General features: G+C 32.8%; 1 long non-coding RNA gene across 1 annotated transcript in view; it reads left to right on the top strand.

Annotated features, from left to right (window-relative positions):
* Positions 1-26,247, top strand: part of LOC139077971 (uncharacterized) — a 39,243-nt gene extending 12,996 nt beyond the window's left edge. Inside the window, exons 2-5 of the long non-coding RNA XR_011530645.1 lie at positions 5,396-5,461; positions 22,808-22,896; positions 25,277-25,317; positions 26,082-26,247. This is a non-coding gene — a long non-coding RNA (uncharacterized lncRNA). The remainder of the gene's footprint in view (positions 1-5,395; positions 5,462-22,807; positions 22,897-25,276; positions 25,318-26,081) is intronic.
* Positions 26,248-27,497: the final 1,250 nt, after the last annotated feature.

Here is a 27,497-nt window from a genome sequence, read left to right as displayed (position 1 = left end):
ATCAAGAACAAGGCAACAATGACCACTCTCACCACTTCTATTCAACATAGTACTAGAAGTGCTAGACAGAGCAATTAGGCAAGGAAAAGAAATGAAAAACATTCGAATTGGGAAGGAAGAAATGAAATTATATGTTTGCAGATAATGTGATCTTATATGTAGAAAACCCTAAAGACTTCACCCAAATACCATTTGAACTAATAAATGAATTGTCACGTTGCTAGATACAAAATCAACATACAGAAATCAGTTGTGTTTCCATGTAATAACAATGAACTAACCTAACAGAAAATTAAGAAGATAACCCCATTTACAACAGCATCAAAAAGAATAAAATATTTAGGAATTAATTTAACCAAGGAAGTGAAAGACTTGTATATTGAAAACTCCAAAATATTGATGAAAGAAATTGAAGAAGATGCAAGTAAATAGAAAGATATCTTGTGTTCATTGATTGGAAGGCTTAATATTCTTAAAATCTGAATATTACCCAAATTGATCCACAGATTCAATACTATCCCTATCAAAATCCCAGTGACATTTTTTCTCAAAATAGAAAAAAAATCCTAAGCATGGATGATACTGACCACAATAAATATCTTTAGTACAATGAAATAAAAACTGAAATTGTAAACAAATATAGACTTACATAAAATAATTCACTCTTAATGTGTTGATGGGCCTCAGACAAGATTTCAAAGCATGAATGTTTCACTTGCGAATATGGGCAGTTTTAAATAATGCTAGATGATTAATTACTCAATAATTACTCAGAGAACATCACTATTCAAAAATTGATTATGCCATCATTTCCTAGCAAAAATACACACATGCATGTTCAAAGCCCCAGGAACTGAGAGCAAAAGATGAACATTACGCAGAAATATCAGTCCAGACACTGTATTTCTCACATATACTGGCAAGTGAAGGATAAATGAGAGAAACTAGAGGAAATAACTCAATGTAACATCTTTCTGATAGACCTCTTCAAAGTAATGAATCATCTCTCCTGGGAAATTTGCAGAACCTATTTTTATGCGCATTTGGCATTACACTAACTCATTGGTTTCTAGACTCCAATTTGAGTCTTGGTATTTTTTTAGAGCACACATTTGTACTAAAGTTAAAGGATTTTATTACCTTGTTATTCACAAGATTCTGTAACCATTGAGGAATTTGACAGGACCTGGCATTGTTAAATCTTCAAATAATTAGTCCCTTATCTAGCTAGAAAACTGAACACTATTATTAAGTTACAGACTTCAGTGGTTTGGTTTCAGAATTAGCATGAATTATCTTTTAATTATTTCTAAAGTGATGTCTTTTAATCACTTGGATTGGAATTTAACCTAGTTAAAATTTCATTTGACAAAGATTATCAAAAATACTTATCATTTAAAAGGAAATAGAGAAGCAATCATTCATACTTACAATCTTGATTTAGAGATTTAGCTAAGTAAGTGATCAAAGGATTTAAAGGAAGATATGTGAATTAATGTATTGGATAGACTTGTATATATTACAGGAGTAAAACAATGCGTGAAAATAAGTATATGTTTTGAAGTAAGTACTTTTAAATAAGATTGTTTTTCTTTTGCAGAATAAAGTTAACAATAATAAACGTTATTTCTGTGGAGACTAAAAAAATGATAATATGAAAGAAGGTTAAAAGCTGTAAGGAGAGGATGGCATTACTTTTGGATCTTCTTCATAGAAATATATTTTCAAAGGGGGAGCAATAACTGGAATCCAAGAGGTTTATTGGAGGTTTAGTCATGTAACCTTGGAGAAAATCAAATAATACATCATATGCAAGAAGTGGAGCTTTATCTTTTGAGGACAGAGGAATAATTAACTCAAAATTTTGATCATGATAACTAAAATAAATGGATAAAGTAGTTAGTCATTCAACCAATATTTGTTTAGTATAAGGAAATAAGCTAGGTTCTACTAAATATATAGAGTTTACAAACTAGGGATGGCAATATGACATAATCATCTAAAGTTAATAGTGAGAAAACATAAATCAAGATGTGAGGGCAATCTGGAGAGGCCTCATGAAAGTACAAACGAATAGTATGGTTTCTTGAGAGGAGAAGAACTGGTAAGCAATATGGACTCTGAATAAGAGCATAGACGTGGAAATAATGACAGCTACCACATATTTAGTGCTAACATTTTCAGGCAGGATCAGTACTGCAGACTCCTACTGTGAATTTATTTATATTTTCCTGATAATTAATAAGTTGAGCATCCTTTTATGTGTTAAATGGTCACTTAAAAACTAAATTTTTAACAACAAAATACTTTTAGCTCAGGTGGGGTTAATACATTATAAACCATTCTTTATCTGATCAAATGCAGTACTTAAACTTTCAAATTACCCGTGGGGTGAAAGAAAATTCTTTGAGGAATTGCAATATACCAATAGATGTTTTCACCATAATATTCTTTTCCATCTTTCTATTTTTTCCCCTGAAGAAGATTAGCCCTGAGCTAACATCTGTTACCAATCTTCCTCTTTTTTTTGTTTGAAGAGGATTAGCCCTGAGCTAACTAAAATCTGTGCCAATCTTCCTCTACTTTGTATGTGGGTCACTGCCACAGCATGGCTGACCAGTGGTCTAGGTCTGTGCCCTGGATCCGAACCCAGGTGCCAGAGCAGAGTGTACAAACTTAACCACTATTCCACAGGGCAAGCCCCTCTTTCCATCTTTAATTACTATGCATGCTAAAGCTCTTAAATTGATTCTTAACAACATAGAAAATGAGGGGAAAATCCAAGAGGAAGTCAAAGAAATTAAAGATGAATATGCAGATACAACAAAGGAAAATGAAAGAACTCAGTCTATACAAAGACTTAGTACTAGCCACCCTTTGAAGAAGGCAGCAAAGTGAAGAATCCAATGAACAATAAGAGGATTCATAGGGCGGTGGTGTGGATGGTGTGGGACAGAGATAGGAAAAAAGTAATGACATTATTGTTTTATTGTTGATTTCTGATACTGCCTCCTTCCATTCATCAGTGTCCTTTACCCTCCACATCACTATATTATAACTACACACTTCACAAAAAGAAACCTGTCCACGTCGCTTAGGAGTTGGGGCAGTGCTTCAGTTCCTTCGCAGTTTTACGTTATATACTTTATGTTTATTGTTCCCTCTCTCCCCTCTCCCTTCTATCTTTGGTAGCTTCATCATGTTAAATGTGAAAGAATATAAACTGGCTATTTATTTTTATAGGTGATAAAACTAGGATTCATTGTTGTATAAAGGCCTGCTCAAAGCCCTACAGTTGTTATGCTGAAATTCAAATCCAGGGCAGTGTTAATCCTATATATAGCAATATCTATCCTATCTATAGCAAAGTCTTATCTATAGCAATATAGAACTTAGTGATAAAAGGATGCAATCGCTTTGCCTAGACCAAAACAACTGAGGCAGAATGTTCTTTCACTCAGCATATAATTACCCAATATCTAATATCTGCCAAATTTTCTTTATACGGATATTGCAAGAATTATTAGAATTCATTTTCCACACTATCTCAGTCTGGTGACATAGACAAAAAAAAAAAGGAATCTATACAACATTTTACTGATGTTATGATATAAGTATGGAAAGGGTGGTATAGCTGCACCTAAGAGGGATACTTAAGAAAAATTTATTAACATAAATCAGGAAGGAGTGTGTAGTCAAAGAAAGCAACTGGAGAATACAAGTCCATATCATAAATGAAGGAAAAGTAGAAGTTAGTCTGCTAAAGCACCAGTCAACAAACAGACAAAGCATATGTTCTATGTGAAATCAATGACCAGATAAATGAGATAATTTCAGTGTGGGAAGGATTAGTATTAGTGAAAAAAGATAGAGAGGCTGTCCTGGTGGTAGTATAGTAGTTAAGTTCTCACGCTTTGCTTCAGTGGCCCCGGGTTCTCTGGTTCAGATCCTGGGCGTGGACCTACACACCACTCATCAAGCCCTGCTGTGGTGGCATCCAACATGCAAAATAGAGGAAGACTGGCACAGATGTTGGCTCAGAGACAATTTTCCTCACCAAAAAAAAGGACAGTTAGTGAGCGAAGGTCTCTGTAGGGATATCGTATCGGAGAAGTAATGCTGTGTTCTTAATTTACTTTATGGAGTACATAAATTATTCCAACAGTACTTATGTAACATTGAAAACATCACTGCAGTCAGGAATCTTTGGTTGTAAGAAAACAAATTTTAAAAATCTTAAATAAAAGAATATCTGTTTGGCTAATGATCTCTGATGACCAAGACTTACTCACTTTTCATGAAGATGTATTTAATCTCATAAGGTCCTATATCCCTTGTGTTTGCCCCTCAGATCCTAAATGTCTCTATGTCTCATCATTGTAACTCTCTAATATTCTCTCATGGATAATCAGTTACATTAAATGTTTGCACCTGCAAAGAGGAGGCAGGTTGCCAAGGAACAGAATTTTTTAAGAGGGGAATATAGCTCTTAAGCCTCAGGCTTATCGTGTTAGAGGCTGGCTGATTAGGTAGTACACTGTGAGATATAAATCAAAGTTTGCTGCAAAATAATGTTTTAGAGTGGATGCCCAAATATCCCAAAGTCTAAAAGCTATTTAACTCATGTCCCATCATTGGCTGCAAAAGTGCTCGTGTACCTCAGCAGGTAAGCAACACTGTATGAGAAACAGGGGATGTCTTGCATATCCTGTATTGGGTAAGTGGGCAATAGGCTCATCTGTGAAAGGAGATGCTGACATCTCACAAAATAATGAAGGAAACAAGTTATCGCTAGACTTAACAAGAGACTGGAAATGGAACTAGAAATAAAAGAACTAGTTACAATTTTCCACCTGCTTAACAGCACTGTCACTCTTCCTTCTTTCTGTGTGGTTACTTCTTTCCCTTCACTGTTTGAAGATTGGCTGTCTGCACGAGATTAAAAAGGGACAGGCTATTTTGAGGGTAACATTAATACCATTTAACAGGTGCTTGGCACATACTGGCTGCTCAATAAATATTGTTTAATGGTTCAGTGTTTCTCTACACAAACAATGAAAAATGTCTACTCCAGGTTTCTATACGCCTTCTGAGATTGAATATTCATAAGACTGACTTGAATTGTTTGTGACCAAGTTATAAAGTACTAGTAGCCCTTTAGGAGTCCCTTTGTTCACGTTCACTCAATAACATGTGAGAGTAGATTCTTGAGAAGCAGGTTTGACTACAGAGAGTATTGAGGCATAGAAAATACAGAAGCCAAATCTTTTATATCCATATATATTTGGCAACATAGATGAGAGGAAAGTATTTTTTTTTTCTTTAACAGAGTATAAAAAGCCCACTAAATGTTTCTGAGAGGTGAAATAATATAATACAATTGTTATGTCCTTAGAAATGATCACTGAAAGCAGCAGAATTGATTGGTGTTAGAGAAGAGGGGATCCTGAGAAATCAGCAGGTAGGTGTTAGCATAAGTCAAAATTTAAACTAGATGGTGTCTTTAGAAATAGAAGGGGGAAAAAAGATAAGTGATGTGGTTTATAGCAATTAGGGTGAGATATGTCATGTAATTTAAAGTTAGGTCAATATATTAATGGACTAGGAACATAATACAGTAATAGGGCTGATTTCAAAACAGGAAAAAAATCAATGCTTATAAAGTTCAGATGGACATGCTCTTATGGATCAGAGCTGCCATCGTCACATGTGTTCTTCCGTGTCACCAGAGGAGTAGCTATGAATGTGAATGAGGGCACTTAAATCCACATCTCTGAAAAATGTTGATTCTTGGATTAAGCGTACTCATTCACTTCAGCAGCGGATTATATGGTTAAGAAGGCCTTTGGACATGTGTGGATTTTAGACAATTTATGGAATCTTGCTTTCAACAAAACAGCTGTAGAAGGTTGTGATGATGATAATAAGATCTTGTTAAACTGCATTTTTTTCTGATTATGATTTAAATTCTGTAATCAAATAATTTGCTTTATCTTTGACAATCACAATAACCTATGTACCACATTAGAAACATGACTTTACAGAAAATGGTTATTTTCTTTGATAAATTTGGGCAAAAACTATAAAATCTATTCAATATTACATTTTCTCCTTAGGGATTTTTACGCATTTCTTTTAATTTTGATGAACAATAGTAAAATCTTGGTATATATAAATGCCTTATTTCCAAAAGCCTATGCCTTTTGGGAGTTACACTTATATCTTGAAAGTTTTTGTGGGAATCAAAAATGTGAGAAATTTTTTTTTTGAATGGAAGAGCCTTTTTCATATGGAATGCTATGTACTATTAGGATGTACAAAGGATATTTTGATACAAATTAAATTAATAGTGGGCTAAACTGAGATCAAAGTGGAACATAGTTTATAAATAAAATATATCTCTGTCATAACACACAGTAAGATACAGTGACATTTCAAACATTTAGTTAGAGCAGTAGAGTCACAAATCAATCTTAATCAACCTACAATTACATGATAATGGATGCCAGCTGATGAGCAGTCAACTGTCTGTCCTACTTGAAAGTAAACTCTGACATAACAACAGGAAGTAAAATCCAGGGGTCAGTTTACATCTATTAGCATGAGTTTAGGTTTTAAAACATATATGGATTAGAGAGGTTATATCTATTGTCATTTATGTTAAAGGAAAATTAAAGAACCAGATAATCAACTATACAGATTATTTCAAAGTAAAAATAGCACACTTTAAAATCATCATTTTTTGCTACTTCTGTTTTGATGCATTTGATCATTTTCTACTCAATCCTAAATTCGTTTCCATTTTAAATACCAAGGATCTGTCAAATGAAATTGTATTGTTGACTCAAAAAACTGACAAGTCTTTTGATTAAGTGTAAACAACAGTATTGAAAATGCTAACCAAGACCTCCACAGTATAACTATAATGTAAAGTGATCTGTTAATAAATTCAATAATTATAATATTCAGTGACGTTTACATATTATATTTAAATATTATTAGAATATCTTTGCTTCTCTACCATTACGTACCAAATTCTGTGATCTGGAAAAATAGAATCAATCACTGTTGGCCTTCCTACCCTATTGATTTGAATCAAACAATATGAAAGGAAATTTAGCACATACAATTCATTACACCCTTGTTTACTTGTCACCTTCTTATTAAGTAGAACAAATCCTATGTAATTAGCTCCCACAAGAAACTTTCTGATGGCCTTGGTCCCTTCAAAACCCCAAAACTGAAGATTACTGCTAAGAAAAGGACAAACATAACACAAAATCCCAGATGACAAAATCTACTCCTCATAAAGTTTCTCACAAGTTTCTCTAGAAATCCAAAAACAACCCCCAAATCAAAGGCTGATGGATTGAGTTCTTTTTATTTTCTTTTTGCTTTGCTCAAAAAGAAACAGAAGAGGAAGAAAATAAGAAAGGAAGAAAAGGAAGCTTTATTATCCTCTTAGACCAAGGTTAATATCTGTTTTAGGTTTATTTCAATATGAGTCAATTAATAGACAAATATACAGTGCTTGGCACTTTCAGAATTTTCCACCTTTTTTGCTTTTCCAAGGTGGTCTCAACTCTCTGTTTTAAGTCTGCTATCTATCTGACAATAATGCTTTCCAGGAAAAAACAAAATTAATTTGATTAAAAGTGGGAAATGAAGCTAGTAAATTCAAATATTTTTACAATAATTTGAGTATAAGTGTATGATATCAGTGCTTCTAACTCTCCGTAGCATATTATATTTTCCACAGATGCCAAAGCAATATTCTGTATCCCTTAGTGCTTCTAGAACCTTGACGTTCCCCCATCACTAGGATTTCCTTGACTTCACCCTCCCTTATATCCGATGGGCTTTTCTGACCTCTTTGATCAATAGAATATGGCAAAAGTGATGTTTCTGAATTCTGAGCCTGTGTTATAAAAATGTCATGAAATTCTGCCTTTCTTTATTTAGATGCTTATTCTTTGAACCCAGACAGAATTGTGTGAGGAAATTTAAACTGGCCCTTGCAGAAAGGCCACATGGAATAGCTAGGTATGGTTGTTAAGGATTGACAGCTTAGCCAAGGTTCCCTACGCCAGCACACATCAATTTTCAGACATTTGATTGAAGATGGCTCCAGATGATGCCAGTGCTACACTGTTGAGTTGTATCATAGAGTGGAAACAGATTACAGTATCTGCCCATATTTCTGATGAAATAGTTCATAAGAGTAATCAAATATTAATCTATACTACTCAGTTTGGGGTGGTTTATTACACATAATAGTAACTGGAATGCTTTCATATCAGAATGTTGTATTTTAGTTATGTCACCATTAACACTGACGTTACTGTGATGCAAAAAGTTGCTTATCCAAAAGAGGCTCTGGGCTCTTCATCTAGGTTGTCTGGACAGTTGTTGAACGGATCTTGCCTCTTCCTTCTCAAACAGAGGGCATGCATGCAACCTCTGTTTCCCATATCTCCTGTGGCTTCCACATCCTGGTAGCAGGGCTGCAATGTTCCATAGTCACCAAGACTTCCAGGATCTGCCCAACAGCTGATGCCAGATAACTCCTGTGAATTGCTGGAACCTAAATCCAGATGAGGCTGGAACCAGATCATCTAGTAGAACTTCTCATGGATAAAGTCAGTCACCCTTTTGTTATTAGAATATACAATTATAGCAATACAGAAGAGAATTCATTTATGAAATCACGAACATACACTTATTGTCAAACAAATGACGTGTATCCTGACAGTTCTCTATAATGCAAGTAATGGGAAAGTTGGAAATCTGTGCATCTTTTTCTTGTTGAATTGGCTTTAAGGTTTTCCCTTTCCTCAAATGAACCAATTACTTACCTCATGATATGTGACAATGTGCAATTCATCAAAAGTGCTGCTACATATAAGTAACTTAGAACTGACTTATCTTCATGACAATTAGGAAGCCAGTTGTCAATTATATTTCAAGGTACTTAAATTCAACATCATGTTTTAAAGTTACCTAACTCATGTGACTGCAAAGAAAAATAATTAATTCAAGAGTTTAGAAAATTTAAACAGTTTATGGATGCAGCATTAATAAATTAATAATTTAGGAATTAGGGATTGATTAATAAATTTATTTAGGAATTAACAAATTCTTCAATATTGAGTAATTCGGAAGATGCAATATTCATGTATCAAGCTAGCCCTAAACCATTCCAATTGCAGTTTGTTTTTCTAGAAATTGCTCAATTTTCAGAAACTTTTGTCTGTTATCTGTAATAAGTATAGTTTACAGTTCTAATTTGGCAATCTGTACTCCAATATTTCTTTTATATCTATGTGACTGTTTTTTGCTGACAATTTTACTTTTAAACAAACAAAAAAAAATCCCATAGCTCAGCTGTGTTACTTTCACTGAATTATGCATGTTCTGTGTGTACAACACCGCCTAAATTTTTCAGATCCAGTTTTTAAAAAGCTGTTTACAATATATAAGTGCATCAAATCAACACGTTGTACACCTTAAATTTACAGAATGTTGTATGTCAATTATATCTCAATAAACGTGGAAAAATATAAAAACCCAACGATATGTTCTTTTATCAGAGCTTGCATTTCTCTGTTAAATATTTATGATAGCTAGCTCAAGAATATTTGAGCTTCCAGTTCTATGGAAGGAAGAAATTCCTGAAGGATATGTCCGTAGATGACAAGCATGAGAGTCAAAACTATTAACATGCATATACCCAGGCCCGAGATGTGCAGTGATAAACACACACGAGACAAGACACATTTGCAAATATATTTAGATTTTTCATTTATATTCATATTACATTTGCAAATATATTACACTGCAAATATAATATATTTGGGCATATTCAGAGCTATGAAATATTTCTAGTGAGAGTTTTCCATGATGAGAATCAAGTAGCCAATCAAACTGAGCTATGTACATATCAAGCAGATAAAAGCTAGTCCTTGACTAACACAGAGAATGTGGTTTTATCTTATGTTCTTACCAGAAATAGGGGTGTACTTCTCCTTTCAATCTCCTCACCGTATATGCCTATGTCATTGAGATATTTCTCTTGCTCCTTAGATGTTATATTATGTTGGAGCTTGTTGTACACTATGGAGTCCAAACCCCATTCACTTAAGACACAGCTTATGCAGGCTTACTCTGATTAAATATATATATTTATATATAAAGTGTATTACATACTTGTATAAATGCATACATTTATCTGTATGTATTCCAGATACCATTTGCCTGTTTATATCTTGTTTTTCCTGCTGATCAGTGAGGAAGAAAAATACTGCGATACTTCCTCACAAGATAATAATCATTTTAAATTAAAAACTAACTATTCTGTAATTCACACTTATTTCAAGACTGAGTTATAAAAAGTCTATGTTAGAGATTGCTTAGATTAACTAGTTTTCTTTTGATTGGGCCTATTTTTGGGAACAGACATAGTGGGAAGCAGAAACAGACCCAACAAATGAGTGTCAACCAAGAATCAGGGAGAAAAAATAGCTAGATGGAAGGATACACTATTTGACATGTACCACACACATGACATTCTCATTGAATGTTACCATTTTATGTCAATTTAACAAACCCATGTTTTTCTTAAAAATACTAATCTGAATGATTTGTTTTGCTTTTCCCAACCAAAGTCGAAATGACTTGTCCATGGGATATCTCTAGGAATGAATCCCTATTTGTCTGCCTCTCTTAACAAGAAGGATCGCCAAGTCTCAGATATGTGAAACAATTAAAGGAAAGAAATCTAATGAGCAGAAGTCTGAGGGAGCACTATCTTGAGTGAAGCAATGAAAGGGGAAATAATTTTTTAATACAAATCATATAAATTGGGTCTGTCTTGTTGAGGTTTGAATCTTTCAATCATAAAATGAATCATTCAGTTTAGCATCTGGCATGGAGAAAAGACACTCTCTTGCTATATAGACAAGAATTTTCATAGAAATTCTAGCATAGCATGATAAGGTTGTGAGTAAATTCAGTAATCTAATAGGTTATGAGGTAAAAATATGAGGCTTTACCCTGTATGAGAAGATAATTACTGTGTTGAAATATGGTGGCTAAACATTTGTTGGTTTTTCCCATTTCTGTTTTTATACTTGCTGATCTGCATGGAATTTAAAAATATGCTGTAATTTATTATGGCACACTGAAATTTAAAGAAAAAAGAAATTTTGCATTCCGAATGGGATGAACAAAGAGTCTTTCCATATAGTGAATGATTAAAATAAAATTCTAACTCCATCTAGGGGACAATCATTGTATCAGATAATAAAATCTGATACTTGTCAACTTGAAAATGGTCCATAGTTCTTAACTGAATTGTATAAATGTAACATTAACCCTACAGAGGGCAATGGGTCAAATTCATGCCAAATGGACATGCAGTAAATGATTGATTGTTGCCTATAGCCTTTAAACTTGTCCTAAATAAGTAACTACCTTGCTTTTTGTGTAGAAAAATATCTGCAAATTTTAAAGAAGAACTGATTATTAACCATGAAAAAAAACTTAAAAAGAAATGTCATAAGCCATCTTTGAAAATAGGAACTTTTAGAATCCTAACATCTCAAGGCTATTTTATATATATATTATATATAAATAAGTTAGTTATATTTATAAATATAAGTTTATATTAGCTTTTATATTATATATAATATATATGTATACATATATATATATTTAGAGAAAAAATATAGACTTCGAAATCTGATATGAAGAGATCGTTTATTTTCAATACAAGATGCTGGATAAAATACCAGATCAGGTAGTGAAGGGAAGGCTACAATTCTCCTGTCTGATTTTTGCCTTTACTCTTCTCCAGACATCTGCTTTAAAGATAGAATGATTTGCAACGTCTCTGGAAATAATCTCAGGCTGTTCTTCTAATTACCAAAAGGCTAATTAAAAGACAAATTATTGGAAAAGCTTCACCTGTAGCTCACCTGTAATAACACGCTCTGTGTGTAACATAGACAATATTCTGGACAGTGCATATAATCTGAGCAGTTAAGATTGTGGGATAAACGTAAAAAATAAAGTCAAGTTAGGAAAGATTGATTTGGGGGTGATAAAAGACATCAGTGAAGAGCACTGCCCATTTGTCGTTCCAAATGGGGACCTCTGGAGCTCTTCCACTAAAAATGAATATATGGAATTGACTGGAGGAAACTCACAACTCTGATACCAGACCTATAGCAAATAGAGGTGTCCTTTAACATCACTACCTCCCTTCCTCCCTTCCTTCGGCTAATTACTTCCTTTTAACTAACAATTATTTCTCACACCATTCTTTTTATATATTTATATATTATCTATTGGATCCCTCCAATATTCAATTTGGGTTTTACTCTCTTTTACATGTCTCAATAAAAACATGAACATTTTACTTTCCCTCTCTTCTCAATATAATCTGTTGATAGTGGTTGGTTATATCAATATTTATTATTTAATGTTGTAATTTTAAACATTGTTCACTGCCAAGTGAAGTAACATCACATTCCTCTTCTTGTATAATGATTGCTTTGAAATGAATCATTCCCCTATATGGTCATGTACTTAAACGCATATTTTTATCACTAATTTATTTCTGTTTGGTAGAATTCTGAAACATCTATGACATAGTATATCAGATATTCTATTCTATTTTTCTTGATCTCTTCTTCTAGATTTCTATGTCTTTCTGTTGTTGTCTCATGGGTTGATCTCTATGTACCTCTCTGGAATGCGCTTACATTTTCCTGAGTATTTCCTTCATTTCTCTTCCAGATTTTATTTTCTCTTTACTGGATATTATATCTTCATCTTTCTTGGTTTTTTTTCCTATTTTGTATAGCATATAAGCACATGGAAAGTAAAAGTTTTGAGAACATTCAGGTCTAAAGGCAAAATGTTGCAAGTGAGTGAGCATAAAATGAACTAAAATTTTTCACATTGTGGAATTTCTATAACCAATTTTGATTGACAGTCATTTAATTGAAGGAACATTGGCAAATTGTTCTAAATAATTTTCCCTACCTCATCAGTTTCTCCCTCTCTTTAGTGAGAAATAAGTCATACTCTTTTTATAGCTTAAACCTAGTTTAAAGTTTTCCTAGAGGCTTTAAAAATGGATGGTAGCATCTATTTAAAGCTGATATGGTTATTAACGTACAGAAGTACCTGACCACTAAAGTTTTAAATCAGTTGATATCTACTTTTCACGTATCTAAAAAAATATGCTTGAAAGTTATTTATAGCCTACGAAAGTGTAAATAACATAGAAGTCTAAAAATGAAAGATAGATAAAAGTTGATATTACATACTTTGTCTAATAAGACCAAAATTTGTTGACACAATTTGATTCACTAATATGGGCATATTTCCTCCCATATTTCTAACAATTCTTTCTTTTTAGTAATTTCTTGATTTTTTTGCCTTCTTCTTTTTCTTTACCACATAAATGTTTGCTATTGGTGCCTTCTGTTGTTCTCTGACTTATTTTTAACATATACAACCAAAGGCACTATCAACACCAGCTGGTTCACTTGTAGGTTTATGGATCTCCATTAAGCTCTGCATACTAAAGATCTAGATGAGAAAATCAGGTTTTCACTTGTCCACTTGACTTTATTATTAGGTATGTGATAGTTAATTTTATGTGTCCAATGGCTGGTACTCAGACATTTGGTCAAAGACTAGTCTGGATGTTCCTGTGAAGACATTTTTTAGATGAGATTAACGTTTAAATCAGCCAACCTTAAATAAACTGATTCCCCCTCATAATATGAGAAGGCCTCATCCAATCACTTGATGGCCTTAACAGAAAAGAGATTAGGATTCCCCAGGAAGAGGGAATTCTGCCTCCAGATTGCCTTTGGACTCCCACTGCAAGATCAGCTCTTGCCTGAATCTCAAGCCTACAGGCCCTCCTTGCAAGTTTTGGACTTGCCAGACTTCACTATCAAGCCCATTCCTTAAAATAAATATCTTTCTCTGTATATATACGTGTCCTGTTGGTTCTGTTTCTTTGGAGAACCCTGAATAATACAGTACAATAAGGGTCACATTGCCAGTCTAAAAGACAAAATTTAAAGACGTAAGGAAAGCATTCCGAAGAAGACTGTTAGAGTCACAGTTTGAACTTAGATGTGTTTTCAACATTGTCTCTGGAGGATGGTTATTCTGATTATCCTGTCTTTGAGGAGGATTTAGTTCTTGGCCTCTAAATTTGATGTTTTTATTGTACAGCTTTTGTAATTAACATGACTGCATTAAAATATCTTATTGAAAGCACTACCTTTATACAATAACAGAAGTAGCAAGAGTAATATCCCTTCACTCTTGTAAATGGTCCAAAAAGTAAAAGAATTTAGAGTCATTGCATTACAATGCTGTTTTCCCATTCGCTGAAAGAAATGAAGTGGAAAGCTGGAGACCCTGTGAACAATCAGAGCTAAGCTGATAATATGGAAGTACATTCAATTATATTCAGAAAGTATACTAATTTAATTCATTCTCTCTTTTTGGAAATGCACCTTCCCAGTGTCTATAATGCTTTACTGAATTATCAAAAGATTGTGGATATTTCTAGAGTGTAAAGGCAACTTAAACTCCATAAAATTTCTGAACTTAAAAAATAATAAGCAATTTGATTTATTTTGCTTCTTAAAATATATAGTTCTCTTTACACAACCATGATAAACCAAATTTACATATTACAATGTAGTATTTTGGAGAAAAATATAATTGTTTTCTGAACCATCCTTCTGTACGCCTGTTGACAAAATCAATCAATTCCCCACCTACAACTCCCACTAGATTCAACTTCCCATGTCATCAAAATTAAGATTTCTTTGTTCTAGATGTTTCTAAGAACTCTCTAAACATGCAATTCCTAAGCTCAGACTGCTTGGTGCCTTACCCAAAAGAAGTGTCTTCCCATAACCCAACTAATACCCCTCAAGCATGCTTTACAAAATAAAAGAGCCACAGAGGAATAGTTCACTACTGGACTCTAGACCCACAGTGTATACAGTTGTGTCCTAGCCCAAGCATTTCTCTACAGGAGGCTGAGAGCATGGTGTCTGTGTACCTACGGACTCTTGCTGATGAGGAACAGCTTACTTCTTCCACGTGATACGTGCTGATGATATTCATAGGCAACGCAGAGTGGCTGCTCAGATGGAGTGGTTTTCTATGCCATTGTATGGCTGAAGGAACTGAATGGGCCACGATGACATTGGAATATTGGTTCATAAGAGCCAGTAACGAAATGGGTACATCGTCAGTGGGTAACTAATGCTCGTGAGAGGACAGATTAGTGAAATCAAAGGTGGCTGGATTATACACAGATTACAGGTTGCCTTGAGCAGATATAGAGGTCACAGATGTAAGAGGAACAAAGCTGAGATTAGGCAGGTAATTTGTCAATCAGCTGACCATGGAGTTCATAGACCAATGAAGCCTGAAACTCTGTGAGTTGAGTGGAAACTGAATAGGAACAAGGTGAAGACTGGTAATGATTGGTCTAGCCAATCAAATGGGAGGAGGAAGGGTGCAGATATATCACCTCGTGCTATTTTTTAAAATTTTTCTTGTAGCCATCCTAGTCAGTGTGAAGTGATATCTCTTTGTGTTTTGATTTGCATTTCCTTAAAGACCAGTGAGGTTGAACATCTTTTCAGGTATTTGCTGGCCTTTTGTATCTCTTCTTTGAGATGTGTCTATTCAAGTCTTTTGCATATTTTTTAATTGAGTTGTTTGTCGTTTTGTTGATAAGTTGTAATATTTTACATATTCTTTATAAAACGTTTACCAGGTATATAATTTGTAAATATTTCCCCCATTCTGTAGGTTGGCTCTTCAGTTTCAGTTGGAATTGGGGAATGGTAGCTGCCATGTGAAACAACAAAATTCAAAGTACATGAGCCTCTTTCTTCAGTGAGAACTCCCCTGGACACTGCAAGTGTTCAACTAGACATCAGAGTTCTGAAATAGCTTGTTCTGACGGTTCTTACCAGCTCAATGGAGAAGCTGATTTCTGGAGCTTCCTGCTCCACCAGCTTCCATGATGGCATTCCACAGTTTGTAATTTATGTCAGCTTCATAGTATAATTTTTCTGGGTTTTAACTTTTATCTGTCTTTTGCTATTGTTGTCTGTGCAGAAGATTTCCACATACATACTTCCTCACCGTATGATCTCCCTGTTTCTGGGATTTTATTTCACGTCAATTAGCATTTCTTCTTCATATATAAACTGCTGTTAGAATATAATCTGTTTCCTTGCTTCATAGGAGATGTAGCTTTCTTTTCTGTTTTTCGTTCATCCCTTTTGTTACAGCCTATTTTAACTAAGGAAAACGGGCAGACATGTAAATTCTCTTCTATCTTCATTGCAATCCCAAACCACGGTCTTCAAGACTGTGAGTTTTTTTCTTTATTCTTACCTTTGGCATGTTTTAATAAAACAGAAGCATCATCTTTAGGAGCTAAAAATGTGCAACAAATTTAAGTTTAATATAGTATTTGGATGCATGAAAATCATCACCTATTCATAGTAACAGTAATTTATCAAGTGAATCATACTTTGCGTGCGTGCATATCGTAACATAGATAAGCATACAAAAGTCACTAATTTCTTTCAAATATGCACTTTAAGGAAGGAATTGCATTTTCAAGTATTTCATTATGATGATATAGCTATGCAAATTATCATGCAATATTAGCATTATTCATATATAATTTGTTTTATTTTCTCCAACTAAGACAAGGGCCTATTGCAACCTCAGACAATGAAAACACAACTTTACAATGAACATCACAAACCTTTTCTGTGGGCGCTCCTAATTTCACTGCTAAATTTATGTTAAAAATAAATCATATTGTCTTTGTCAATCAGAAAAAATATTATCTTCAATTTTATTTTATACTCGGCTATTCTAAAACTGATATTGAATAAATTTATTATACCTCCATTATCTTGAGATTACTATTTCTGGAATCCAGATGCTACAATAAATAGATTTTTCAAAACTTATATTACTAATGCTAGAATTCTGTATCTTAAACTTTCTTCTTCTTCAGTTCTAAGTCATTATGGCTCATATAGATTTTTGGTCCTTAAGATAGTAAGACATACTCTAAAACAAATTCTTAAGTGTCTTGGATAGATATATCTAAATACTTAGAGGATTTTGTAAAAATAGGAGAATAAAAGGCATTACTTTTCCTTAGGAATTCCAACAAAATGTGTGAAATAGACCTTAGTATAGTGTTAAAATGCCTTGAATATCTTGGAGAGAATTATCAGTTCCTACTTCCTTTATTATCATAATTCCTTGATTTTAGATAAAGCAATAATAAAATAAAATTTATCATAATATTAAGCTGTATTCTTTTCAGTATTTCTTTTGAAAAATAGATGTTGAGACTATAACTTAATTTTAGAAAGTAATTTATTTCAGAGAAGGATATTATACTTTAAGAATAGATTATAAAAATATAAGATATGGTCCTATGAATTTACAGAAAAATATGATTTCAGCACATAATCAAATGCAGATTCTAAAAGGAGGGCTACCAAAGGTCATTTTGTTATATTTCTATAATAGGGAAATCTTTTTTGTGATATCAGCAAATGATGTTTCTTACCTCCTAAAAACAGACAATGATTGAGGTCAGTGCCTCCTTCAATTCAGAGGGTTTAGATTATCAGTAGAATTATTAATAATGATTTTTCATTTATTCAGCGAATACATACCTATGTGAAAAAAAAGTGGGTATCACGTATGTGAATTAAAAGACATAATAACGTGTATGATAACATATTGCATAGTGTCACTGTTCTTGGGCATCAAATTAGTTTTGCCACATCATATGCCAAAATTTAAAAACAAGCAGCCTTTTTCTAATTCACATAAGAAACATTATTAGCATCAGCCATCAGCCATACATTTATTTGTCCCCAATTTCTATTATCTAAGTTCCCTCTTATCTAGTCATTTTTATCACATAAAATTTTAGAAAATAAACTCAATAAACCCGTGCATATATAGTCAACTAATATTTTACAAGGGAGCCAAGAATAGTCAATGAAGAATAGACAGTCTCTTCAATAAAAGGTGCTGGAGAAATTGGACATTCACATGTAAAAGAATAAAACTAGATGCCTATTTTACACTACTCATAAAAATTCACTCAAAATGAATTAAAGACTTAAATGTAAGACCTGAAACCATTAAACTCCTAGAAGAAAACATAGGGAAAAGCCTTCTTGCCATAGGTCTTGGCAATGATTTTTTTGAAGTGACATCTAAAGCACAAGCAACAAAATAAAAAATCAGCAAGTGGACTACATCAAACTGAAAAGCTTCTGCACAGCAAAAGAAATGATCAACAAGATGAAAAGGCAACCTACAGAATGGGAGAGAATATTTGCAAATTCTATATCTGATAAAGGGTTAATATCCAAAATACATATATATAAAACCTCATACAGGTCAATAGCAAAAAACCCAAATAATTCAACTGAAAAATGGGCAAAGGATCTGAATAGACCTTTTTCTAAAGAAGATATTCAAATGGCCAATAGGTACAAGGTTCTCAACATCACTACTCATTAGGGAAATCTAAATCAAAACCACAATGAGATATCACTTTACACCTATTAAAATGGCTATCACCAAAAAGACAAGAGATCAACGCTGGCAGGGATGTGGAAAAAAGGAAAGTCTGTGCACTGTTGGTAGGGTTGTAAATTGATGCAGCCACTATGGAAAACGGTATGGAGGTTCCTCAAAAAATTAAAACTAGATCTACCATGTGATCCAGCAATTCCACTTTTGGGTGTTTATCTAAAGGAAATGAAATCACCATGTTGAAGAGACACCTACACCACTATGCTCATTGCAGCATTATTTATAATAGCCAAGACATGGAAACAACCTAAGTGTCCATCAACAGATAAATGGACAAAGAAAATGCGCAATATATGCAATGGCATTTTATTCAGCCAAGAAAAAGAGGGAAATCTTGTCATTTGTAACAACGTGGATGGATCTTGAGGACATTATACTAAGTGAAATAAGTCAGACAAAGAACGACAAATATGTATCATCTCATTTATATGTGGAATCTAAAAAAATCAAACAGGAAAAGAGATCAGATTCGTGGTTGCCAGAGTCGGGGGGGAGGGGGTATTGGATGAAGGTGGTCAAAAGGTATAAACTTCCATGTTAAGTACTCGGGATGTAATGTGCACACGATTGCTACTGTTAACAAAACTGTATGATATATTTGAAAGTTGCTAAAAGAGTATATCCTAAAAGTTCTCATCACAAGGAAAAACCTTATATGACATGATAGATATTAACTAAATTCATTGTGGTAATCATTTCACAATATGTGAATGTGAAATATTCATATGTCATTATATTCACTATACATTATATAATATAGATATTATGTAACATACATAATTACATAGTGAATATTACATATTCATTATGAATGTCACAATATAATGACAGATGTCAAGTCATTGTGCTCTATGCTTAAACTTATACAGTGTTTTATGTCAATTATATATCAATAAAATTGGAAAAAAGGAAAAGAAACTCAAGGAGTGAAGAATTACCTTTAAAGAAAAAAACACAACACAACATAGGGATGATACCAGCATGGCAGCAATAATAAATGTAAACTTTAGAAATATAACCTCCCTCTTGAATTTATGTACTATATTACTAACTAGTTTTTTAAATTGCTGTGGAATATTAATCAACTAAAATTAATACGTTCTTTAATTTTGCCAGTGTTAGTCAAGAAATTTGTCAATCAAATATCCATCTCCAAGGCTCCTTCTCTTTTTTAAATCAATCGCCAACGATGAGGTACAATCTAAGCTCATTAACTTGACATCAAACTTTCCACGACTGACCATGGCATTCTTTTTCAGTTTTATTTTCTACTTACTACCCACCCCGCAAGCACTGAAAAACTAAATAGTTCTTCTTTTGAAGAAGCTTATTAATCACTTCATTTCAGAAGACTTTTCTAACTATTTGTGATATCTTTAGACAGACAGGGGCAGAGAGAGAATAAAACTACTCCTGGATATTATCATGACATTTCTCAGGCTAAACTGTATCTTAATCATCTCTTTCTGTATTTGCTATAATTTCTGTAGTCTAAGTTCCTTGAACAGAGACAATATGTTTTTATTTCATGGTCATGATCCTCATTATGATTGCTATTATTGTAAGCTATCACCTGTACCCTCACAATCAGTCCCTCATAAATAATAAGTAAATGATTAAATACTAAGATAGGGTCAGCAAATGTATGCAATTATTTTAAAAACAGCATCAGCAAAAACGGAAACAAACCAAAATAATACACAAGTTGTCAAAGTTTACCTCTGCAATAGTAAATCCACGCATTTGTTTATGTTTTCATCCACTTTCGCCTTCAAGTATAAACATGTATTTGGCAAATGTTTGAAAAATATCAAGAACTATGTTTGATAAAAGAAAAACAAATATAATTAATAACAGGTCTTTCCTGTTATTAAAGCAAGTAGCTCGGCTAGAAGGAGAGACAGCTGGCTAGTTCCACAGCCTGTTTCTTTTTCTCCTGGTCCACACACATTCACACAATTCTCCTGTCATTATTGGATGTTTGCTGAGAGTTCAGAGGCAGAAGAAAATGCATTAGGATAAAGTACAAGAGTAAAGTAGCTTCACAGGTCTTGAAGGAGATAATTAAGTAGAAAAATCAACTAAGATTAATCGAGGGATGGGAAAGTGAATAAAACCTACAATTTCGTTCTGATACCAAAACCAGTGTCATTCTATTCAACTCATTAACCATAATTATGCACATACATACACATATGTACAAATAAACATTTGTATACATATGTGGGTAAATATATCTGTTATATATATGTATCTCCATTTATTGTTTTCATAACCAACCATACTGACTTTTATTTCTGATTTTTTTTGTTTTGACAATTTAAATATATAAAAATACACTTCAGGGTTAATCAAAATGTAACTATACAGAAACCGTCATAGAAACATATTAGCAAACTTTAAAACAAAGATTCAAATAATATCATTAACTGAATTATGTGAATTAAGAGAGCAAATAGTTGTATTAGAAGTTATCTCTTGGAGTATCAAAATATTGCATGATCATAATTCTATTAAAAGATCTGCTAATCATTGTTGCTTCTCCAGTTGATATGATCTCAATGTTTGGGGGGGCACAAAGTTACTTTTGTAGTTCATTAGAGCTTTCCTCTCTTTAATTTAACAATGTTTGATAAATATTCTAAAACAGATACATAAAAATGATTACCTCCAATATATTAATATAAAATTAAAACATCTTTTCTGTTATCTTTATACAGAAATAGATGACATATTTGTAATTACATTATTTTGAAAAAAGTTAATGCTATCTCTAGACTATTCTTTTTCTATTTTGAAATTGAGTTTTAGAATGAAATAGTTTGGTAATATTTTAATTTTTTCTGCACTATTTGATCTAAAATAATAACATATAATGATAAAGTACATTTAAAATAATATTTCTATAAGGCATAAAATATACATCTTGATGAATTTGTTTGGTTAAGAGGACTTATAGAACGTCTCTCTAAGTACTATAAGAGATTCTATGTTTAACTACTTACAAATGAGTAAAGCTAGAATAATTTTGAATGATAATTGTTGGACTTAGTCAACTCTACGTATTTAGATTCAAATTTTGAAGTAACATATTAACATTTGGAAAAATAGTTTTGCCATGAAGATATTATTTGATTTTATTCTCTTTTGTGTCTTAACTGACTCTGGTGAAAAGAATGCCCTTTGCTGCACAATGACAAAGCTGTGTTTCTCAAAGTTGGTGTCATTTATTGAAGTCATAATAGTCATTTGTACTATTACTTTGGGGATTAATTTTCCTTGTAAAACACAGAATACAGTTTAATACAGAGGATAAGTCTTTCAGAATATAGCACTTTCCCTACAAAGCATAAAAAAGGTAATTGGAGGCTGAGCAGCTTGTAGATATTCATGTAAGTGTATTAAAAATGAATGTGTCACTATGAACTTTTGCATTCCTTAATGTAGACATAGAAATTACACTCAATCATGAGAAAGGACAGGTTTTTTTCCTTCTAAAAAATGCTATCATATCTTTAAATTCGTTCACTTCCATTTCAAAAAATATTTTACTCATAACTTTGACCAGATTAAGAAAATCATCTCACAAAATTTCTGATAGAAAAAGTTAATTTAAAGGTTTGCTCCATTTTTACAAGACATGTTTGTTATTATTTTTCTTCCCAATAAACGTATACTGAAAGTGTAGCTCAAACAATTATGGCCTGTTCTCTGAAATTGATTGATTCTTTAAAAATGTTTAGAGCCGCTTAGATTTCTATATCTCTGTGGAACAGTTTTATAATTTTATTTTAACAGAAATTTTCCATTTACTCAAAATTCCCAACTTCATTGACTATAAACTGTTTAAGTAGTCTGTTTATATGTCTGAGAATGTTCCCTTTTTCACTGTTGATGTTGGTACTTTGTATGTTTTTATTCATTGTCTGCATTATTTTTATGGAGGAATTATCAGAATTAATAATCTTTTCAAGGAACTATTATCTTTGTTTCAGTTTTACTATATTGTGCGTTTGATTTCTATTTTTTAAATTTGTGTTCTTTTTAAAATTATTTTCTACATTCTGCATTTTTACATTTCTTTTTATTTTTTTCCTAGTATCTTGAGATGGAATAGTTCATCAATGATTTTATACTTTGTTTAATATAAATATACTCACTCAAGGTCTGGATTATCCTCTGAGCAAGGTATAACTGCATCCCACTGTTTCATATGTTATTTCTTCATTATCGCGCATTTAATTTTCTTTTAATATTTCTTATAAATCATAGGCAATGTAGAATTATTTTGATCCAAATGGGTGGAATTTTCTCTTTATCCTTTTCTGATATTTATTTCTAGCTTAATTCCACTGTGGACAGTGAACCATTTTAATGATTTCAATACTTTATCACACAGCATGTAGTCAGTTTTGGTAAATGTATGATATGCTTTTGAAAACAATGGGAATTCTCATTGTTTGCTACATACTATATCTAAAGTAGGTCTTTTGCACTATGCTGTTCAAATATTTTATATTCTATTAGTTTTAACTGTTCTTATCTGCTCTTGAGAGCTGTGTTAATCTTATAGCATAATTATGAAGTGGTGTTCATGTCTAATCAATTTTGTTTTTATTGGGGAAAGTATTTTTCAAATTTAGGAAAATTAGATTTAATAAACAAAAACTATTTTAGGGAACATCAGAAAAATCTATGAATTAATTATTCTAGATGAAGCTGTTAATTAGGATATAAACCTGGGAATATAATGTAGCATTTGAAGATATTTTAACTCACACTTTTATAACTAAATATTCCAATAATTTTTAGAATATATTTCAATGGTAACTTCAAAAAATAGATCTTAAAGTAATTTTTTTGGAAATGAAAGTATTAAAGTAAAACTTAACCAGGCATTTGATAAGGTAATATTTTTTAAAAATATATGGCTAGTCATATTGTACAAAATAAAACAAAATATTTATGTCTCCTATAGTGATTTAATACATGATATCAACACCTGAAATAGGTGATTTAATATCTTTTATTACATGTTATTTGATGTACTTATTAAAAGCCATAAATTCACAAATGGCAGTTACATATGGGAAAGAACTGGTGCTTAGTGTGAGGACTAGTCCACTGACTACTCTGCCACAGGTGCGTCAGAAGAACTAATATTCTAAGTCAAATCTCCTTGGGAAAAAAAAATGCAACATATCATGAATTCCTGATAAACATTCTGATGGTATTTACTAGTGGAATGTTAATGGAAAGTCTTGATTTACAAGCTTTTAGCAGGCCAAACATGGTCCATCAGGATAGTCTATTATAAATAAATTTGTCTTTTATGGGTTTATGGTATGCCTGATCGTTTAGAGAATGTGGAGTAGTCAAAAAAGCCTATTAATCTATTCCATTAGTGAATGCCTATAAAATGGCAATATTCTAAAATCAAAATAGGTCCTTTTAGTGTAGCAATCTCTACACTTATACTTCTCAGAACAAACATCTTCTGTTAAATTTCAAACAAAAGTGGGCTCAAAGGTAGGAAAAAAAATATTTTGGTAGAGTTGTCATGAGCTGTGACAAAATCATTAAATGTGATTCATGTGTACGATCATCATAAACCAACATAGGGATAATTGCATCCAGAGCCTCCTACTGCAACTCATCACTACTCAACGTTCCCTCCACTAATCACCTTTTCCAGCTGGCACTTGACTGGCATCTCTGACTCCACTTGAGATTCACTATAGTCTTGTCTCTACAGATCATTACAGGTACATTTTTACTGAAGCACAATAATCTAACTCAAAAATGTGTCTTTTTTAAGTGAACAACTGAATTAACTTCACAGTTTGAGAACTCCTATTAATGATGGGCAAGGTCAAGACATAGAATATTAGCCACATTGCAGAAGCCACTCTAGTTTCACATCCAATAACTACTCACTCCTTTCTCCATGATGGTAACCACCATCTTGCCTTCTAACACTGTGGATTAGCTTTGTCTAATTTTAAATGAATATAAAATGAATTATAAAATATGTATATTTCATCTGGCTCTTTTCCCCAACATTATCTTGTGAGAGTTATCTTCGCTGAATGTAAATATATTTTGTCATTTTCTGTGATTACACTATTGGTAAACAGTTGGCCTGTTTCCAGTTACATGCCCTTATAACTAATGCTGCTATGAACATTCTTGCAACATCTCAGTATTCCTGAACACTCATATACACCTCCAAGTGCCTCTCATCCTCCTCCTAGGACTAGAGGGCTTGCTGATGCATGTTCTTCTCTAGACAAGTGCAGAGTGGAAGATCAAATACTCAAAGCCTCCTAAGTCCTGTGCCTGGCACCCTGTCACTTCTGGAACATTTTAATAAACAAAACAAGTTAAATTGTCAAATCCAAAGTCAAGAGGGGACAGGAGGTGAATATACTTCATCTCTTTAGGGTGAAAAATGGCAAAATCATATGCCAAAAACTAGGGTTAATAATAAAATATAATTCATCAAATTAGTGAAAATATTCTCATACGTCATCTAATGCAATCTTCATTTTTTAACACGCTCCTTTAGATATAGATCCTTCCTAAATCTGATTTCTGTGAATGGTTGAGGTATGCATCATTTTATTTATTTACATTTTTATATGGATATTACAATTTAACAATTGCCATTGCTTGAAAAGACTGGTTTTCTTATGCTGCTTTACAATGTCATTTTTATAAATATTGGTCAATTTTTGGTCTCTTTATAATACATGTTGGGCTACATGTGTATACTTGTGACAAACCCACATTATTTCATTGTTATAGCTTTAACAATATCTAGTAGGGTAGATATTCTAATTTCCTTTCCTTTTCCAAGAATATTTTAACTCTTCTTGGAGCAATGCACTCCATCTAAATTTTAGAATCAAATATTCAAAATCTACCAAAAAAATTTTTGATGGGGTTTTGATTGGGATTGCATTGAATCAATAGACAAATTTGAGAAAAACTTAAATCTTCACAATCATGAGACTTACAATACTTTAAGCAACCATCCATTGATTTAGATCTTCATTAATGTCTTGTGTTAATGCTTTATAATTTTCTGTACATAGTCTGGCATATCTTTTGTTAACATTTTTACCTATGCATTTGGTATTTTTCATTCAATGGTATTATATCATTTTTAAAAATCATGTTTTGTATTACTGACATATAGAAATACATTGATTGTAGTCAATGACCTTGCAGCAGTAAACTTTTAGATCCACTTAAAATGAATGACATTTACTTGAAGACTCTTTAAGGTTTTCAAAGAATAGATCATGCAATCTTTCAGTAATAGCAATTCCTTTTGAATTTCTTATACCTTCTTTTTCTTCTTCACTTAGTGCACTGACTAAAGCCACTAGTATGATGGTAAATATTACCAGTCTCAGAGGGAAATCTTTCACCTGGCTATTTTGTAAAGTATGAATGAATTCAGTTTACTTTCCTGCTCCAAATACCCTAATATTTTCCTACAACAGTTAAAATAAAATTCAAATAGTAATGAAACTCGGCTGCCTCTAACCTTTTCCTCTATATATATCCCTTGATTATCCCGCTTTAATTATATTGAATATTTGTTGTTTAATTACTTTCCTTTGTTTTACAGATAGCGCTCTTGGTGGGCAATACAAGTTTCACAGCTTCCTCTAACATGCCATGTTTGTTCACACCTAGAAGTCGAACAGTTGTTTTTTTCCCATTATTTTGTTTTAATTTTGAAACATTTTAAGACTATTTTGGAGAAGAAGTTAAAAAAACTGCACAAAGAGTTCATGCGTACCCAAGGATAATATCTTATATAAACACAGGACATTGCCAACACCAGAGGATTGATGTTTGTATAATGCTATTAACTTAGCTACAAAACTCATTTGGATTTCAGCAGATTTTACATGCACTATTTTGGGGTGTGGGATGGATTTGGGTGGTGTTTAGTTCCACAGTATTTTAACACGTAAATAGAATGTGTTCAGATAACTATCACCACAACCAGGATACAAAACTGTTGCATCACCACCAAGAAATTTCCTCACATAAACCCCTAATTGTCAAACTCTTCCACCAAACTTAAACCCCAGCAAACACTGATCTATGGTCATCATTAGAATTTTCTGTCTTCGAGAATGTTACATATATGGAATCATTCAGTAGAAAACCCTTCAAGATTGACTTTTTTACTCAGCACAAAGCCCTTGAAATCCATTTGAGTTCTTGAGTGTATCAATAGTGTGTGTCCCTTTTTCTCCCTCCATAGTCTTCCATTGTATGGCTGTCTCAGAGTTTGTTTATCCACTCACCATTAAAGGATGTTTGGGTTGTTTTCAGGTTTTGGCTATTACACATAAAGTTGCTATGAACATTCACACATTGGTTTTGGCATGAACATTTTCCCTGTATTTTCACTTGTTTCTCATTTGCACTTCGTTCATACAGGTCCTTAACAAAATGAGAACTCCTTTGCCAGACATGCACTGATTTCACTTTCTACATTAACAGTCTCATCCTAGTAATTCTCCTCCACTTTACTGCTTTTGTATATTTTCCGTACAATATATGTGTGTGTGTATACTATTTACTGTATAAACTACTTCCTAACTCCTCCACTATAATGCAAGCTCTGTAATGGGAAAAGACTTGTCTTTCTTTTATTTATCTTTGATATCCTGATAGCTAGAAGAATTCTTTTTTTTTTTCTGCTTTATCTCCCCAGACACCCCCCCCCCACCCCCCCGTACACAGTTGTATATCTTAGTTGC

Source organism: Equus przewalskii, chromosome 20 (assembly GCF_037783145.1).
Source record: "Equus przewalskii isolate Varuska chromosome 20, EquPr2, whole genome shotgun sequence".
In the NCBI taxonomy this organism is placed as follows: domain Eukaryota; kingdom Metazoa; phylum Chordata; class Mammalia; order Perissodactyla; family Equidae; genus Equus; species Equus przewalskii.
Note: the sequence above shows the minus strand (reverse complement) of the source record. Positions and strands in the feature narration are given on the sequence as shown.